Below are 14,847 nucleotides of genomic sequence, written 5' to 3'. Positions count from 1 at the left end.
GCCTATTGCTTCTACTAAAATAATTCACAGACATCTCCATTTCTGTTGCGGTGTTCTACTCCTATAATAGTGTTTTCAACCAGTACTTTTAATTTCTAGCTCATAAAGCCTTTTCATTGAACCCCAATGGTGTAGCTCTAAAAATAAGATTTAATTTTGTATATAATGTGGCCTAAATTAGCTTTGAAGCAATAGGAGAAACAAGCAGTTACAAAAGATACACTAAAGTTATTATAATTTGATATGAATTTCTGTAACAAAATTATTATTTCTATTGTAACACAATTCGTAGTGAAATTTTAAGTTTATTCAGAATACATAGTTTAAATTTTATTACTTTAAAACAGTGACAAATGGATGGAAAACCTTCATGGACATATAATAAGAAGAAACAATTTACCAAACATATTTACCCCATGCTCTTAAACTCCAAGATGGCCATAAAGACCAGAGATACTGGCAGAATATGTTTTGCCACACTAATTTTCTGCTACTTATTTGCTCATTGAGACAAAGCAAAGAAAATTCAATATAGTTCTTTGTTTCCTGATATTTGTATGTAAGGAATATAATACTTCCTTATGGTTGTATGGTGTTTTACAATTGGCAATGTTTATATTTGTGATTGCATTTTGCCCCTGTGCAAATGTTTATGGCAAATATTACTATCTCTATCTCATGGGTTAATAAGGTTAGTATCTTGTCCAAGATTAGCTTCTTAAAATGACTAACTCATATGCCAGGTACTCAGTATAATTTAAGAGATATGTAATAAAGTGACAATATTTAGTTCTAGGAAAAATTCAAGTTTATTTATAGAATTGGACAATCAACTTTAACACACTATATTTTTTAGGTCACCAACCAATTCACATCAGTCACTAACAACATTTAAAGTCTTTTATAAGTGTTTTGTAACTTGTTCCTTTTTTACATTTATAAAATGAAAAAGAGAAAAATATATTGAATAAGGCATGGACATTCTGATTAAAGTGAATAATAACTATACAAATAGCTGCACAATACAAGTATTCGATATTCGTTGCTCTATATTTTTATACTCAAGACACAGGTTTAGATAGAATTCTCTCCTAAATAAATTTTTATCTTAAAAATTAGTGAAGAAATATAAAATGTAGGTTATTATTTTTAAATGGCATTGCAGTTTTATTCCCTTTCTTTTTAAAGTTTGAGGATACTACTCTTTCATTTGTATTTTGTAGTCTTATACTTTATTATAAGAAACAGGCAGAAATGTAAGGAAGTGCTGCTGACTCTAAAAGACCAACCTCTCTGACAGCTAATAAACTACACCGATTAACTGAAGCAATTTATTCCATATTTCAGCGTCTTGATTTCTACAACTATAACACAAAATTATTAGAATATATAAATTCTAAGGGTCATATCCAGCTCCAGAATTTGTACAAATGTATAAGAGGCTTTTTTTCCCCTTCAGCTTTGTTACTTTTCAATATTTGTCAACTTAATTCATTCTTCCCTGAAAGGAAATTTTTATATTGTTTAACATAATCATATTTTGAAAATTAGTACACATAAAAAATGGATAATGAAAGGATAGTAAAACATTTGAAAGTATGTTTATAATATTAACACTTAACAAGTGAGGGAGGGAATTTCCACATAAAAAGGAGGGAAGGTAGGAGTGGGGAGTGGGTGGAGAGTGATTAACCAGGGAACTTATATGCTTACTAGAGCCCTGTTGCACAAAAATTTGTGCACTCAGGGGGATCCCTCAGCCCAGCCTGTGCCCTCTCAGTCTGGGAGCCCTCGGGGGATGTCCACTTGCCAGCGGGGAGCAGGCCTAAGCTGCAGTTGGACATCCTTAGCACTGCTAAGGAAATGGGAGAGGCTCCCACCACCACCGCTGTACTGGCAGCCATTAGCCTGGCTTGTGGCAGAGCAGAGCTCCCCCTGTGGGAGCGCACTGACCACCAGGGGGCAGCTCCTGCATTGAGCGTCTGGCCCCTGGTGGTCAGTGTGTGTCATAGTGACCAGTCATTCCCAGTTGTTCTGCTGGTAGGGTCAATTTGCATATTACCCTTTGATTATATAGGATAGAAGCCTGGGGCATGGGTGGGGGCCAGCTGGTTTGCCCTGAAGTGAGTCCCGGATCAGGTTGGGGGTCCCGCTGGGGTGCCTGGCCAGCCTGGGTGAGGGGCTCATAGCAGGCTGGCCACACCCCCTTCAGGGTGGGGGTCCTCGCTGCAGTGCCTGGCCAGCCTGGGTGAAGGACTGATAGCTGTTTGCAGTCTGGCCACAGCCCCTTCAGGTTGGGGGTCCCCACTGGGGTGCCTGGCCATCCTGGGTGAGGGGCTGATAGCTGTTTTCAGGCTGGCCACACCCCCTTCAGGGTAGGGGTAACCCCTGGGGTGCCTGGTCAGCCTGGGTGAAGGGCTGAGAGCTTTTTTCAGGCTGGCAACACCGCCTTCAAGGTGGGGGGTCCTGCTGGGGTGCCTGGCCAGTCTGGGTGAGGGGCTGATGGTTGTTTTCAGACTGGCTAAACCCCCCAGCGGGGACCCTCACCCCATGAGGTTATGGCCATCCTGTGTGAGGGGCTGATGGCTGTTTACTGGCTGCCCACAGCCCCCAGCCACCCAAGCTCCCAGTGGAGGCTGGCTGGAAGCAGATATCTGGGATTTATTTATCTTCTATAATTGAAACTTTGTTGCCTTGATGGGAGGCCACAGCCAGCCAGGGCAGGCGGGAATCTTGGCTTCCTCCATCGCCGGGGAAACAAAGCCTCCTGCTTGCTCCAGCTACATGGCTTCTGGCCACCATTTTGGTTGGGTTAATTTACATAGAGTCGCTCTGATTGGCTGGTGGGTGTGACTTAGTGCATAGCCGAGGTGTGGACAATTGGCATGTTTTTCTTTTATTAGACTAGATATGGACACAGACAATAGAGTGGTGAAACCTGGGAGGGGCAGGTTTGGGGTAAAAGGGGTCAATGGGAAACAACAACAACAAAGGGGGCATCTGTAATACTTTCAACAATAAAGAAAAAATAATCTATAATAATTAAAGGGTAATATGCTAATTCACCGGACATCTTCAGGACATCCTTCCGGACAAAGCCACAATGGCAGGGGCCGAGGCAGAGGCAGTTAGGGGCGATCAGGCTGGCAGGGGGGAGCAGTTAGGGGGTGATCAGGCAGTCAAGGGAGGGGAGTTAGGGACAATCAGGCCAGCAGTGTTGCTTTTAGGGTACGATCAGGCTGTCAGAGGCAGTTAGGGGCAATCAGGTTGGTAGGCAGAAGTGGTTAGGAGAGATCAGCAGGCAGGCAGGTGAGCAGTTAGGATCCAGTGGTCCCGGATTATGAGAGGGATGTCCTTGATTGGAGATGGTGCAGGCTGGGCTGAGGGACCCGCCCCTCCAATACATGAATTTCATGCACCGGGCCTCTCATAACAATAACAATAACAATAATAATAATCCTATCTAATAAAAGAGAAACATGGTAATTAGCTGTATCTTCACTACCCTTCCCATTGGCTAATCAGGGTGATATGCAAATTAACTGCCAGCCAAGATGGCGGCCGGCAGCCAGGCAGCTTGAAGCGAAAATGAGGCTTGCTTGCTTCAGTGACGGAGGACTCCAACGTTCCCCGCCTGCCGCTGCTGGCCTCTGAGCTTGCAGTTTGAAACATTGTTACAAATATATAATCTAAACAAAACCCCAGAAAACTGCTTTCAGCCAGCCGGGATCTCAGAGCTGGAATTGAAGCAGTGTTTAGATTATAGAACCCAAACAAACCAGATACCTGCTTTCAGCAGCTGAGGCCTAAGAGCTGGAGCGAAGCCTCAGAGCTAAAGCTGGCCCAGAATAAAAAAAGAATAAAAAAAGAAAAAAAGGAGTGCTTGGGAGCTTCAGTCACCCACCAGCCTGAAAGCAGCCCTCAGCCCCTCACCCAGACTGGCCAGGCACCCCAGTGGGAACCCCCACCCTGGAGGGTGTGTGACCAGCTGCAAACAGCCATCATCTGCTCATCCAGGCTGGCCAGCCACCCAAGCGGGACCCCTACCCTGATCCAGGACACCCTTCAGGGCAAACCAGCCAGCCCCCACCCGTGCACCAGGCCTCTATCCTATATAGTAAAAAGGTAATATGCCTCCCAGCACCGGGATCAGCGTGACAGGGGGCAGCGCCGAAACCCCCTGATCACCCTGTGGCTCTGTGTGTGAGAGGGTGCGGTGCCCCAACCCCCTGATCCTCCCTGCTCTGTGTGTGACAGGGGGCGGTACCCCAACTCCCCTATCGGCCCTACTCTGTGAGTGACAGGGGGGAGCTCCCCAACCCCCTGATGGTTCCTGCTCTGTGCGTGACAGGGGGGAGCTCCTCAACCCCCTGATCGACCCTGCTCTGTGCGTGACAGGGTATGGAGCACCAACCCCCCTGATGGGCCCTGCTCTGTGAGTGACAGGGGGTGGCACCACAACCTCCCCATCGACCCTGCCTTGAAAGTGACAGGGGGCAGTGCCCCAACCCCCCAATTGGCCCTACCCTGAGCGTGACTGAGGGTGGCATTGCAACCTCCCCGATCCGCCCTGCTCTGTGCATGACAGTGGGTGGCGCCCCAACTCCCCAATCGGCCCTGCTCTGAGCCCAAACAGGGACTGCACCTAGGGATTGGGCCTGCCCTCTGCCACCCGGGAGCAGGCCTAAGCCAGCAGGTCGTTATCTCCCGAAGGGTCCCAGACTGCGAGAGGGCACAGGCCGAGCTGAGGGACCGCTCCCCCGCTCCCCCTGAGTGCACAAATTTTTGTGCACCGGGCCTCTAGTAATAATAATAATAAATGTTTAATCTTAGTCAATAAACATCAGGAACATTGAAGTCTCATTTCTCTTAAAGGAACCAAAGATTTTGTCATGCTATCACACATAAAAATGAATCTTCTCTAAAGTATAATATGAAAATAACCACAAATATGTTTAAAGCTGGCCACTGTTGTTGTATATACTATTTAAAGCAGGACCTGAGCTCAGCACTGGCCTGTGCAGGGCAGTTCCAACCCTGGAGAGAAACTTGCCCACTTGGACCACATGGCACTATGGTAGCTCTTTAAATATCTGGCTGGAGCTAACGACTAAAAAGTCTGACATGGTGTTGTTACCAATCTTGGGGATTTTTTTTTTTTCCTTACTCATTTTTTTTCAGGCTTGTCTTTAACAGAACATTTAATTTGTTTAGTCAATGTGATGATGCTTTGGTCACATTTGGCAATTGGAATGATCTGGAAAGCATAAAGGGAATACATTATGTTGCAATAAATTTAAGACGGAAGTATGTTTTTGTAAGTCAAGTTACTGTTCAAAACCTGCTTTTTCAGTCTGCTCTGTTAATACTAGGGTGGGTGGTCCTGAGGTCATCTCATTCCATCATCAAAAAGACAATCACTATTCCTGATGTGTCCTGTGTCTTTCCTGATGACCAAGTTTTGAGGGATTTTTCTTCTATCACCACATTTATTTCAAAAACAAAAAACAAGCAACAACAACAAAAAAACAAAAACAAAAAACCTTGAGGTTTGTTTTATTTTAGTTTTGTCTTTCACCAATATAGACATCAATTAGCAATAGTTGTTCATACTTATAAACTCCTCTGCAGAGGTTGCAGATTCCACACCTGAAATGGGATGCATGCATTCTCCCAGCCCTAGACCATGAAGAATGCATTCCTGATCTGCATGTGCATCCTTGGCTTCCTGAAAGATAAAGAGGGTTTCAGACATAGAGACTGGGAATTAACATGAAGGACAAAAACAAACGATGTGGTTCAAAGGATAGGTCGTTCTAAGAAGAGATGTGTTCCTGATGTTGTGCAGAAGATTGGAAGCATTCTCTACCCTGCAGAAGTTGCCTGAGAGCATCTACATCTTCCAATTTAGTGTTTCCATAAGTTATCTGACTCACAAGACTTTATTGTGAAAAGATGTGTTGCCTGGCAACAGCCTTACCATAGTGCTACTGACTTTTCTGCACTTCTAAAAATATGTTTTATTCATTAGTTGCCTTCCTTTGCTTATTTGTGTGAGTACACCCTCCCTTTATGTATTAAATTCCACTTCTGATTGTGAACATTCCCTTTGTTTTTGCCATTGTTCTCTACTTATATATGTCCACATTCAGTCACAAATAAAAAATCAAATGACCGAGCAGGCCATTTCCTGTTATGTGGGGAACAGTAGCCATGGTTGAGAACTATATTAGGTTATATAAAAGATGTTATTAGTATTTAAAAATGTTTTCTATAATTCAACTTACTTATAGGTTGAGAAAGAGAAAGAGACTCAGTTGGTAAGATCAATTCATTACTGGATTGTATTTAAAATTTCTCTCCATAATAATGAGCTTTGGCAATAGGAAAAAAATGTTTCAAATGAGGTGTTTTAGATTTCAGGTTGCCACAAGGTTTATTTAACCCATACTTCACTGGGTAAAATATTGGTAGTTTTATAACCAAGACCTTAGCATATCCTCCTTGCCCTCAAATGACAAAAAAATGATTGTCATTACACCTATAGAACTTGAAGTCTCAAAGAGGGTCTGAGTTTCCAGGCAATGATTTAGACATTTAAGCTTCAATCATAAAATTCCCATCCTGAAATCATTTTGTTTAAGTGGTTTTTTCAAAGCCAAGAGTTACATTGCTTTGCTGGAGTCACACAACTGCCTAGTAACTCAGGTCACGAAATCACAGTCACATGCTACATTTTCGACAACATCATGTCTTCTTTCTTATGGTTTACAATGAGATTTAAAAAATATCATTTCTGAAGAAAGTCCAACACTACAGAAGAAGCAGATTTGACCACAGTAACTACCTGATACACAGCCTCTCTGAGAAACCAAGAGATTCTACTGCTATTAGGATTCATTGTATAAATCCAAAAAGACTAATATTTAGTACCTGTCACATGTCAGCACTACCTTATGTACCTATTTCATTCAGGCCTCATAACACAGAAGGAACACATTATTATAGCCATTTCACAGAAAAAGACTTTAAACATTTATTTGCTCAAATTCATACAACTAGCACATGACCCAGCTAGCATTTGCACCTGAGCATGTTACTGTGCCCTTCAAGAGCTCAGAGTGAGCATGTAAATATATATATATATACACACACACACATACATATCCTATCTAATAAAAGGGTAATATGCAAATTAACCATCACTCCATCACAAAGATGGCAGCACCCATAGCCACAAGATGGCGGTACCCAGTCTCCTCAGCACTGCCAGAGTACCCCAGTCCTAGCGGGGAGGGCCGCTGAGAGCAGGCAGCGTGAGCAACCTGGCGTAATGCTTGCTTTGTCGCCATGGCAACAAGGCAAGCATCCCACCATGGCTGTGGAGAGCTTCTGGGCCTCGGAAAGCCTCTGGGCAGTGGGTGTGATGTGGCCAGGCCCCACAGAGAGCAGAGAACCATGGGGAGTGGGCCTAAGTCGTCAGGGCTCCTGGATTGTAGAGGGCACCCCTGAAGGCTACCAGATTGGAGAGGGTACAGGTCAGGCTGAGGGACCCAACCCCCTGTGCACGAATTCCATGCACCAGTCCTCTAGTATATATATATATATATATATATATATATATATATATATATATATATATATATATATATATATATATAATTACATTTGTACATGAATAGTTTTTACAAAAATAGTTTGGATTTTATGGCTAGAAAAAATTTGGAAACAACATGTTTGCTTAATAACAATTTATTTGACATATGATTTTTCAAACATTCATTCATTCATTTATTCAGCAAGTATGTGCTATATGCAGGATACTGCACCCCATCAGTGGAACATAGTTATTAATAAGAAATGTTTGAATCCCATCTTCACTATGCTCACATTCTGACTAAGGAAGTAGACAATTACCATGAGAGCCACATATAAGGGGAAATTAATCTTATGTTGGGGTCTTCTTAAGATGAGTAAGAGTTAGCTAATGCTCTGAGACAGAAAGGAGCAGAGTGATTTTCAGAAGCTGAAAAAGATCATTGTGTCTAGAGTGTAGTTGGTGAGGAGTAGGACAGGAAAGGAGGGAAGATCCTGGGCATGTAGGGCTGAGTAGGCCAAGGTATTAATGCCAAGATGGTCCCTACCTTCATAGAGATTGCCAATCAGCAAAAGCACAGAATTATTGACAAAGACATTTTATAATTGGCAATGAATAAATTAGTTTAGAGCAGAGATCCATTTCTTGAAATATTCCATTACAAACATAGTCTTATTCTTCTTTTGCAATAGATCAACAAACTAAAACATTGACAACCATGTCCAAAGAATTCAATTTCCAAGCCAATCATGTTTTACAAATACATACCCTTACATGTAAAATAATTGTGGTCTTATGGTCTTGTATACAGTTCATGCATAATTTCTCTTCTAATTTTACTGTTCTGTAAATAACTTTAGTTGAAACATATAATTGAATAAGTAATTACAAAATATGAAATACAAATTAAATTATGCTCAACTATTATATTTAAAGCTACTTCAAAAATAGATTTCTTCACATATACATGGATAGTAACAGTGGAATGAGTACCCACTGAATTTAAAGAAATATATCCGTAAAGAGGACCCTGTCAGTATTAAGCTAAAATGAAAAGAAAGAGTTAAAATGGCATGTGTGTAACACCTAGAAATTCATGGCATTTTTATACACCCATAATGAACTCTCAGAAAGAGAAACCAAAAATACACAATGCCATTTACCATTGCAACAAAAAACTAATATACTTAGGAATAAACTTAATCAAGGAGGTAAAAGACCTGTACTTGAAAAAAAGAGATAGAGGGAGATATAAACAAGTGGAAGAATATACCATGTTCATGGATTAGTAGAAAAAAACATCACTAAAATGTCCATACTACACAAAACAATCTATAAATTCAACACGGTCCTTATTAAAATACCAATGGCATATTTCACTGAAACAAACACTACAAAAATGTATATGGAACCCCAAAAGACCCCAAATTAGCTGCAGCAATTTTGAGAATGAACAAAGTAAGAAGAATCACAATACCAAATGTCAAGTTATACTATAAACCCACTGTACTCAAAACAGCCTGATACTGACTCAAGAAAAGGCATACAGATCAATGGAACAGAACAGAGAACCCAGAAATCAACCCAAGCCATATTTGACAAAGGCGGCAAGAGCATACAATGGAGCAAAGATAGTTTCTCCAATAAATGGTGTTGGGAAAATTGGACAGATGCATGCAAAAAAATAAAACTAACCCATACACAAGAATAAACTCAAAATGGATAAAAGACTTAAATGTGAGATGTGGAACCATAAAAATCCTAGAAGAAACTATAGGCACCAAAATATCAGACATCTCTTGTAGCAATATGTTTACCGATATATCTCCTAGGACAATGTAAACTAAGGAGAAAATAGACAAATGGGACTTCATCAAAATAAAAACCTTCTTTACAGTGAAAGAAACTATCAACAAAACAACAAGAAAGCCCACTGCATGGAAGGACATATTTGCCAATGATACATCTGATAAGGGGCTAATCTCCAAAATATATAGGTAACTCATACAACTTAACAAAAGGAAGACAAATAATCCAATTTAAAAACGGTTAAAAGACCAAAATAGATACTTATCCATACTGGACATACAGAAGACCAAGAGACATATGAAAAAATGTTCAAAGTCACTAGTCATCTCAGAGTTGCAAATTAAAATGACAAGGAAGTATCACCTCACACCTGCAAATCAGCAAAAGACAAGTGTAAGAGATGATGTGGAGAAAAGGGAACCCTAGTACACTGCTGGTGTAAATGCAGACTGGTGAAGCTGCTGTGGGAAACAATATGGAGTTTCCTAAAATAATTAGAAATGGAACTCCCATTTGACCCAGTGTTCCCACTTCTAGGAATATGTCATAAGAAAACAGAAACATTCATCAGAAATAATATGTGCACCCCTATGTTCATAGCAGTACAATTTACAATAGCTAAGATTTGGAAACAGCCTAAGTGCCCATCAGCAGATGAGTGGGTAAAAAAACTGTGGTACATTTACACAATGAAATAACCACGTGGTAATAAAAAAGAAAGAACTTTTACTATTTGCAACAGCATGGATGGACCTGGAGAGTATTATTCTAAGTGAAATAAGCTAGTCAGAGAAAGGTAAGTATCACATTATCTCACTCATATGTGGAATCTAATGAACAAAATAAACTGATAAACAAAAGTAGAACCAGAGGCATAGAAGCATGGAACAGACTGGAATCTCAGAGGGTGGGTGGGAAGAGATCAACCAATGAAGTTATATGCATATATACATAACCCATGAACATAGACAATGGGGTGGTGAGGGCCTGAGGTGGGGAGTAAGGGTGGGCTGGAAGAGGTCAATGGGGGGAAAAGGGAGGATTTATGTAATACTTTCAACAATAAAGATTTAAATAAAAATAATAACTAATGAAATGGCATGCGTGGTAATATATCTGCTTCTCAGTGCTCAATTAAGTTTCTAACTTGGTTTAGGAACTACTTCTTTTACAATAAAAAATAACTCGCCGAAACCGGTTTGGCTCAGTGGATAGAGCGTCGGCCTGCGGACTGAAGGGTCCCAGGTTCGATTCCGGTCAAGGGCATGTACCTGGGTTGCGGGCACATCCCCAGTGGGGGATGTGCAGGAGGCGGCTGATCGATGTTTCTCTCTCATCGATGTTTCTGACTCTCTATCTCTCTCCCTTCCTCTCTGTAAAAAATCAATAAAATATAAAAAAAAATAACTCAATTAAGAGAAAAACCATGGGTATTGTTTGATATTTGTGCTGTACAAAGGATAATAACGTTGATTACAAATTAGACTATATTCTAAATTTTTGATTTAAGACTAATCCAGAAGCAACTGAACCCACATTTGAAGAAACCACTAAAAGTCATTTACAAACTACTCTATAGTGTTTGCATTCATAGGGGGATATTCAGCTTATTAACAACTCAAAATTGGAGTCAATAGAAGTTATAGCATCTGATTTCTTTTATTTATTTGTCTAAAGATTTACGTATGTCACCTTTTTCCCCCGATTGACCCCCCACCCAGCCATTCCCACCTCAGGCAAGCCCCCACTGCCCCAGGGTCTGTGTCCATTGGTTATGCTAATATGCATGCATACAAGTCCTTTGACTGCTCTCTAAACCCCCCCCCCCCCATATCCTCTGCCGTTTGTCTCTGGATCTATTTTTGTTCATCAAGTTATGTTGATCATTATATCCCACATATGAGTGAGATCATATGATATTTATCTTTTTCCAAATGCCTTATTTGGCTTAGCATAATGCTCTCCAGTTCCATCCATGCTATTGCAAATGGTAAAATTTCCTTCTTTTTTATAACTGGGTAGTATTCCTGTAGTATTTCATTGTGTAGATGTACCACAGTTTTCTAATCCACTCATTTGCTGATGGACACTTAGGTTGTTTCCAAATCTTAGCAATTGTAAATTGTGCTTCTATGAACATGGGGATGCATATATCCTTTCTGATTGGTGTTTCTGGTTTCTTGGGATATAGTCCTAGAAGTGGGATTACTAGGTAAATGGAAGTTCCATTTTTAACTTTCTGAGGAAACTCCATACTGTCTTCTATAGTGGCTGCACCAGTCTACATTCACACCAGCAGTGCACAAGGGTTTCTTTTTCTCCACGTCCTCCCCAGTACTTGTCATTATTGATAATAGCCATTCTGACAGGTGTGAGATGGTACTTCATTGTTCTTTTGATTTGCATCTCTCAGTTGATTAGGGACTTTGAGCATGTTTTCATATGTTTCTCAGCCTGCTGTATGTCCTCTTTTTAAAAGTGTCTATTTAGGTCCTTTGTCCATTTTTTAATTGGATTGTTTATCATCCTTTTGTTGTTATATGAGTTCTCAGTAAATTTTGGAGATTAAACCCTCGGAAATAGCATTAGCAAATATGTTCTCCCATGCAGTGGGCTTTCTTATTGCTTTGTTGATGATTTCTTTTGCTATGCAGAAGCTTTTTATTTTGATGTAGTCCCATTTGTTTATTTTCTCCTTAGTCTCCATTGCCCTAGGAGCTGTGTCAGTAAAGATATTGTTACGACATATGTCTGCAATTTTGCTACCTATGGAGTCATGTAGGATCTTTATGGTTTCCTGTCTTAAATTTAAGTCCTTCAGCCATTTTAAGTTTGTTTTTGTGTATGGTGTAAGTTGGTGATCTAGTTTCTTTTTTTTTTTTTTTTTCATTATATCTGACCAAATTTCCCAGCACCGTTTATTGAAGAGACTGTCTTCATTCCACTGTATGCTCTTGCCTCCTTTGTCAAATATTACTTAAAAAAAAAATAATGGCTTGGGTAGATTTCAGGGTTCTCTCTTCTGTTCCATTGGTCCATATGTCTGTTCTTGTGCCAGTACCAGGCAGTTTTGAGAACCATGGCTTGCTAATATAGCTTGATATCTGGTATTGTGATCCCTCCAACTTTGTTCTCTGTCAGGATTGCTGTGGCTATTCGGGGTATTTTTTTTTTATTCCAGATGAATTTTTGGAGAGGTTGTTCTAGGTCTGTGAAATATGCCATTGGTATTTTAATGGGGATTTCATTGAATCTATAAATTTCTTTGGGTACTGTGGACATTTTAATGATGTTGATTCTACCAATCCATGAACATGGTATGTTCTTCCATTTGTTTATGTCTTCCTCTATCTCTTTTTTCAATGTCCTATAGTTTTCATAATACATGTCTTTTACCTCCTTATTTAAGTTTATTCCTAGGTATCTTAATTTTTTTGGTGCAATGGTAAATGGGATTTCTTTTCATTTCTCTTTCTATGTGTTCATTATTGGTGTACAAAAAGGCCATAGATTTCTGGGTGTTAATTTTGTATCCTGCTACATTTCTGAATTCATTTATTATATCTACTAGTTTTTTGATGGAGTCTTTGGGGTTTTCTCTGTATAGTATCATGTCATCTGCAAATAAAGACAGTTTTACTTCTTCTTTTTCATTTTGGATGCCTTTTATTTATTCTTCTTGTCTGATTGCTATGGCTAGCACTTCCAGTACTACATGGAACAGGAGTGGTGAAAGTGGACATTCCTGTCTTGTTCCCGTTCTTAGGGGAAATGAGTTCAGTTTTTGCCCATTGAGTATGATGTTGACCGTAGGTTTGTCATATAAGGCTTTTATTATGCTGTGGTATGATCTCTCTATTCCTACTTTGCTGAGAGTTTATATCAAGAAAGGGTGTTGGATATTATCAAGTGTTTTTTTCTGCATTGATTAATACAATTATGTGATTTTTGTCTCTCAATTTGTTTATGTGATGTATCACATTTATTGATTTGTGTATATTGTACCAGCCTTGCATCCCTGGAATAAATCCCACTTGGTCATGGTGTATAATCTTTCTAATGTAATGCTGAATCCAATTTGCTACAATTTTGTTGAGCATTTCAGCATCTATGTTCATCAAAGATATTAGTCTGTAGTTCTCTTTTTTGTGGTGTCTTTATCTGGTTTTGGAATTAGGGTAATGCTGGCTTTATAGAAAGGGCTTGGAAGTGTGCCTTCCTCTTGAATATTTTGGACTATTCTGAGGAGGATAGTTTTACCTCTCCTTTGAATGCTTGGTAGAACTCCCTGTAAAGCAGTCTAGACCAGGGCTTTTGTTTGCTGGAAGATTTTTGATCACTGCTTCAATTTCTTCTGTAGTTATAGCATCTAATTTTTTAATGTAGCATATTAAACACTGCATTGGGATTAGTGTATTTCTGAATATCAAAATAAATGATGCTGGCATGTCTTCTATAAAAAGAATCATGCTTATTTGCTCTTCTAAAATAAACAGCATGCTTTATACATACATTTCATTATGTTTTTAAGTTTTAATAATTCATATGCACAGCAACTTTTTCATTGCATTTATTTTTTACTAATTTAAGGTACATAAGTGTAAATAAATAAAAAAAACTAATGAAATTGTCTTCTCAGAGGAACCAAGATGGCGGAATAGGTAAACACCTGTACCTGCTGCCTCCCACAACCATATTAAAATTACAACTAAAATATATGACAACTATCATCCAGAACCGCAGGAAACCTGTCTGAGTGGAAGCACTCCAACCTGAAAAATAAAGAAGAAAGAGCATTGAGACTGGTAGGAGGTGTGTAGGCATGGAGGTGTGGAAGGGGCTGGCACCCAGGTGTGCCGCTTTCTAATAGGGAGGGAAATACAAGCTCCCACATGCTCTGAGCTCCAGTGCCATGTGAAACTTTGGGGGACCCAGACACATACGGGGAGAAACTGGACTGTCTGGCATTGGGGCAGGAATGCAGGGACAGCTTTCTTTCAGATGGAGGTGCACGCAGGAGCGGTCGGACCCCTCCGGTGCAGGACTGACTGGCAGCCATTGCTGTTTGCCCCACCGTGGAGAGCCCCTAAGACCCCACCTCACCCAATTAGTAACCCTACCCAAGCTGTGCTGAGCAGCTTTTGCATATGAATGCCCTGTCCTTTCTAAGCCTAAAACCTGTCAAACTGCAGCTGGGTCAGAGAGCCCCAAAGCTATCTAAAGAAGGCAAAGGCCAGCACTGCAGCAGCCTACTTTGCTTCACAGCTGGGCCTCATCTGGACACTTCCAAACCCCATAAAAAGATGACAAATCTGCAGATTTCTCTGTAGATCTTGCTGGGTGGCCCTAGGCAGTGGCTGACTTTGCACCTCCTTGTAGATTGAAGAGCCAGTGTACCCAGTGGTCAGTGTGAGACCATACCAGATTATAACTCTTCACAT

This window comes from Myotis daubentonii, chromosome 3 (assembly GCF_963259705.1).
Source record: "Myotis daubentonii chromosome 3, mMyoDau2.1, whole genome shotgun sequence".
Lineage (NCBI taxonomy): Eukaryota > Metazoa > Chordata > Mammalia > Chiroptera > Vespertilionidae > Myotis > Myotis daubentonii.
Note: the sequence above shows the minus strand (reverse complement) of the source record.